Below are 6,000 nucleotides of genomic sequence, written 5' to 3'. Positions count from 1 at the left end.
CGGCGCTTGTGAGTTTGAGTCACGAGAGTATTGAGATGATTCGTTTGCTCTAAATGTCCACGTGCTCAAGCCATTTCGTTGAGCTATCATTTCTCGGCAATGCCCGTCACGATGGCGAGATGTTAATGACTTCTCCAGATTGTTGTTCTTAGTGGTAGTGCCTTACGCCGATGAAACTCGAGTGAGAACCGAGGCTCTGATTGCAAAAGCAAGGAACGGTTCCTACGGTTCGAGTAGCTGCTGATGCGTAAATCTAGGAGTTTCCCTGCTGACCACGTGGGGGGGGGGGGGGGGGATGACGGAGTGAACGTCTGCACGTGAGAGTGATTAGTGGCAACAGAGTTGTGTGCTGCTCTGGTGTAGTGGCTCTGCCGGACACGCGTGTGTGTGCGCGTGTGTGTGTGTGTGTGTGCGTGTGTGTGCGCGTGTGTGTGTGCGCGTGTGTGCGTGTGTGCGTGTGCGTGTGTGTGCGCGCGTGTGCGTGTGTGTGCGTGTATGTGTGCGTGTGTGCGCGTGTGTCTGTGTGTGTGCACGCGTGTGTATGTGTGTATGCGTGTGTATGCACGTGTGGAATACTGGGAACGGTAGCGTAGCGGTTAGTGCGCTGCGCTACGAACGGGGCCAGCCGAGTTCGATTCCAGCTCACGGCCAACATCAGGGACAATTATCTAAACCGGTCCTGGGCCTCCCCTAGGTCGATTCGGCCAAATGAGTACCAGGTGCGATGTGTAAACATCGCCACTTGGGAGATAAAGGCGGCCGGGCTCGGTGATGGCCACCCACCCCACCGTGTGTCGTGCCGGCCTTCGTAGGTGCTGCTGCTACTTGCTAACAGCACTTGCCCCAAAAGTCTGTTAAGGCTACCCGGGGTATTTGAATGTGAATCAGCGATACTAATGCAGACAGAGTGAATTGCTTAGCGCCGTCACGTGGGACGTGTTGACCAATCATCGGGCGCGTGCAGCATGGAATGAGTTAATTTGCGTTCGATTGGGGAGGAGTGAATTGGTAAACGCGGAAAGACGGAGCGGTGGTTGTTGTGGGTAGCGAGGTCTGGAGTTTGGGAAACCCTGCAGAACACACGCACACAAGACGAAGATCCCCCGTATAGCCTTAACATGCTTTTGGAGCAAGTGCTGTTAGCGAGTAGTACCTATGAATACCGGCACGGCACACGAGGGGGTCGGGTGACCAGCACCACGCCCGGAGGCATTTGTCTCCCTCGTGGTGATGTTTACACAATCCACCAGGTACTCATTTGAGGCCCAGTCACACACACACGCGCGCACACACACATACACACACTCACACGCGCACACACACACACATGCATACTCACACGTGCACACACTCACACGCGCACACACATACACATACACACACGTGCACACACACACATACACACACTCACACGCGCACACACATACACACACTCACACACCCTCACACGTGCACACACGCACGTGTTGGCTGCTCCCCCGCTGTGAGATCCCCGTGGAGGGGGTGAAGCTTGCGCCGAGCTCCTGGGCAGCGAGCGATGCCGCACGCTACAGCACTGCCAGGCTGTGTGTGTGTCTGTGTGTGTGAGAGAGTGTGTGTATGTGTGTGTACGTGTGAGTGTGTGTATGTGTGTGTGTGTGCACGTGTGTGTGTGTGTGCACGTGTGTATGTGTGAGTGTGTGTATGTGTGTATGTGTGTGTACGTGTGAGTGTGTGTATGTGTGTGAACGTGTGAGTGTGTGTGCACGTGTGTCTGTGTGTGTGTGCGCGTGTCTGTGTGTACATGTGTGTGTGTGCACGTGTGTCTGTGTGTGTGTGCACGTGTGTGTGGAGAACGGTGGGGTAGCGGTTAGCGCGCTGCGCTACGACCCGGCGACCCGAGTTCGATTCCCGCTCACGAACAACACCGGTGACGATTATCTATACCGGTCCCCGGCCTCCTCAAGGTCGACTCAGCCTCAAATTAGTACCTGGTGCGGTGTGTAAACATCTCCACTGGGGAGACAAAGGCGGTCGGGCGTGGCGCTGGCCACCCACCCCCTCGTGTGCCGTTCCGGCCTTTATAGGTGCTCGCTAACAGCACTTGCACCTACAGTCTGTTAAGACTATACGGGGGATCTTTGTCTTTGTGTGTGTGCGTTTGTTTGCGTGCGCACATTTACAGTCATACCTGTCAACCCCTTATCAGTGACTACCTTATTTATACCTGTCAACCCCTTATCAGTGTCTACCTTATTACAGACCAATTCAGACCTTATTGGTCACCCCGTGCCCCTTAGAAATCTCAACGTTCATCCTTTCAAGTCCCATCACAAGGGAGAAACACACAAATAGACACGTGTTCTGTGCCCGTATTGAAACGGCTGTACACCGTATGGAGCTGAAAACTCAATTTCCCTGTACAAGAATACGGGGTAAACCGTGTGGGTTGACACGGTGTGGCGTGGTGTGAGTTCGTCTTTCCGTGCCCGCGTATTTGGCTGCTGTAAATGTCCACGTGATAAGCCACTTCTTTGAGCTCTCGTTTGTGGCCAGGGTGTCACGGTGGTGAGATGTTTACTACTTCGCCAGGTATGCAGGAGGCCGTAGGTTCGATTACGACCGTGTTTTCCCTCCACATTTATAATCGGTGTGCGTTTAGAGCATTCGACTGAAATAAATGTGCCGTGATAAGCCACTTGATTTCTAATTTTTGGCCAGGTCGCTTCTGGAAAAGAGCTACATAGCTTAGTGGGCATTACCTGGTAAAATAAAATATATAAATATATAGCGTTGCCCCCTCGCACGCGTGGGTTTTCTCCAGTTGCTCTGGTTTCCTCCGACATGTAAGCACTCATGAGTTTTCCCGATAACATCTTCCTACACCGAGGACTGCAGAGCTTGGACAAAAGTTGGCGCCGGCTCCTGGCGTGGCTGATGCTGCCTCTCCCTCTTGTCCTTGGTTCATACTGGCGCCTCTGGGTCGTTCTCTCTCTCCCCTCTCTCTCCGCGAGAGTGAGCGAAAGTTGAAATCGTAATTATAATCATCAGTATGCCCCCCGAAAAAAGAAAAATTAACCCGTAAAAACAAAGTTTTTCACTATAAATCCTTTATTTGCGTGGCGGCTAGAGTCCTCTCGTCCTCTGCCTTGAGATGGCTGCCACCTATGGGTCAGATGATTGTCTGCCACCATTAAGCAGTTGGTAATTAAATATTGAAATTTTTTTCCCTAAACAGTGTAAAATTTTGGAGAAAAAAATTTCACGAAAATTAATTGTCACGCACAACGAGTCTGTGTGCAAAATGTCAGCTCGATTGGATCACGGGAAGTGGGTAAAACAAACGACCGAAAGATTTGCACGGTCGTAAGCAAGCAAGCAAGCACGCAAGCAAGCAAACTTAATATAAACTATTTAAAACAAAACACATGAATCGTCAAACAGCACGCGACGACGGGGGGAGGCGGTCCTCGTTAAATGACACAGTTGCTTTATTCAGATGTCGCCGAGCGTTCACCTTGCCGTGTTCACCGGCACACAACGAGGAAGCTCGTCAGCCGCGGCGAGGGAGGCTCTCGCCAGAGTTCACCACCTCGAAGGGGGTTTCCAGCCTCAGCCGACGACGCGTGATGGCGCACTCACGACCCGCTGATGGGTTGGAACGCAGAGGCTACGTGCGGCGGCGGTGGTGGTGGTGGTGATGATGATCAGGCTGCACCAGTGCTGGGATCCACCTTCTCCTGGAGGAGTTACATGGGCTGACCAGCGCCCGTCTGGTGGAGGAGGCGCCGATGATGAAGCCACCGTCAGCCAACACAAGTTCGTTCTCTGGGTCTCTATGTGGTGTGCCTATGGCTATCTTCGTGAGCCTATGAGTCTCTGTGTGAGTTTATGACTTTCTTTGTGAGTTTATGGGTATCTATGTGAGTCTATCGCTATCTTTGTGAGTATATGGGTCTCAATGTTAATCTATTGGTGTCTGTTTGAGTCTATTGGCCTCTATATTAGAAAGTGCTGATTGGTGAGTCTATGAGTCTCTAAATCTACTGGTTCCTATGTGAGGCTATGGGTATCTATGCAAGTATGTGGGCCCCTGCGTGACTCTATGGATCTCGATGCGAGCACGTGCTGATTGGTGTAGCCACTGGCAGCGGGTTCCAATATTTCTCAATGAATCCAACTGCACAAGCCACGCACCACAGACTGGAAAAACCCCGAGGTGGACTTCGTGGCCACCTTCAAACCTGTCACGGAACCTCCACCGGCATACTCTTAGTTTGTTTCGGTAAAGTCACGTAGGTAAAAAATTAAATTAAAATTAATAAAAATTAAATAATAATAAAAAAAAATATCAACATTTGGCTGTGACGGTCCCACCTGATGACGGAGACTTGTGTTGCCTCCGAAACGTCGTGATTTTTTTTATTATTATTATTATTTTTATTAATTTTAATTAAAAATTTTTACCTACGTGACTTTACCGAAAAAACTAAGAGTATGATTCCTTGCAGTCACGAAAGCTTCTAATCTAGAACCTCCACCGGCATGACGACGCACACGGTCTTTGGCACGAGGTAGGTACGAGCGTTCAGCCTCTCCGTGGGATGCCGCGTTCAGTGACCGCGTGGCCGACTGAGATCTTCACGCACACAGCTTGGCGAGTGGGTGAGCACGATCCTAGATTAACCCGGCCACCTGAGTTCAATTCCCGGCAACGGTTAACATCATTCATCATCACGATCCATGGGCAGATAACACCGTAGGTGTCCACTGCCTTGTGCCAATATGGGTCAAATCGTGGCCACATCTTTCTCTGGCACCGATCTCTCAATTTCGTCGTCAAGCCATTCTCTGTGAGGCCTTCCTCTCTCTTGCATCATTGGCGAGTGTTATCCGACCCGAGTCTAAGTCCTAGCCCTTAACCAGTCAGCACTGACCAGCGTGGTGAAGTATGGTCAAACAAAACAATGACCCACGGCCGTTTTGGCATGTGTGGTTTTAGGGCCTTCATCCAGCAGTGGATTGACGAAGGGCTGAACGTTTGAATTTGATTTTTATTGCTACTGATATTGCTATTGTTGTTATTATTGATTTTACGGTTCAATAATATGAACGGATGTTGGCGTAGTTATATATATATAGATAGACATTCGCGCACAAAGATCACTTAGATTACACGGATTCACACACAGATTACACTGAATCTTACACGGCTAACGGACGACAGTACACACGGACATATTATTACACGTGTTAATATATCGCTCTGTCTCACGATTCTACGTCATTACAATAATATTGGCATCACTCAATAGCATGGAACACGTCAGGTTAACAGCACTCCTACAATCGTATACTGTATTACGGTTGGAGGTCAATTAGTTAATTACATTATTAATACGTATAAGAAAAACGCGTCTTAAATTCGGACAATTGAGGCTGAGGATTCCGCGGAACTGGCATGAACCCTTAGTGCGAGCCGGGGTGAAATCTCCACTCCGTGCCGACACGTGCCGACACGTGTGTGACGAGCAGGCCTCACGTCGCGTGTGGACATTCTGCGCGCAACGCGGAGTGAACGTCACCACTGTGCAACGTGGCAAGCAGTGCGTGGCCTCCTGGTCTCTCTCTCTCTCGATAACACTTCTCGTTGGTAACGGGCAAAAGCGCAGCTCTGCAGTCGATTGCTCGCGTCACTGCGGGCGGAAGGTCCTTCACTTAAGAAGGAGTTTTACAGAGATTGATTGATTCGTTGGTTGCTTGATTCTATTTGTTGGCGTTGGGGAGACACATTCGGCCGACTCTTCCATGCGGGTCAAATGTCTTCACAGAGGTGGAAGTACCCACACTTTGCCCCCCCCCCCCCCCCCCCACACGCGACTCACTGTGATTTTACACATTTATGCTGCTGCGTGGACAGAGGCGTGGGGCGTGGGGAAATGGACAATTTATGAAAGTGGAATCTGGATTGTTCATCCAGTGTGCTATGCAACCAAATCGCATGCGCATTGCGTGCAACTG

This window comes from Lethenteron reissneri, chromosome 43 (genome assembly GCF_015708825.2).
Source record: "Lethenteron reissneri isolate LAM-NWPU_2019-01 chromosome 43, ASM1570882v1, whole genome shotgun sequence".
Classification (NCBI taxonomy): Eukaryota; Metazoa; Chordata; class Hyperoartia; order Petromyzontiformes; family Petromyzontidae; genus Lethenteron; species Lethenteron reissneri.
This window is presented reverse-complemented; position numbering follows the sequence as displayed.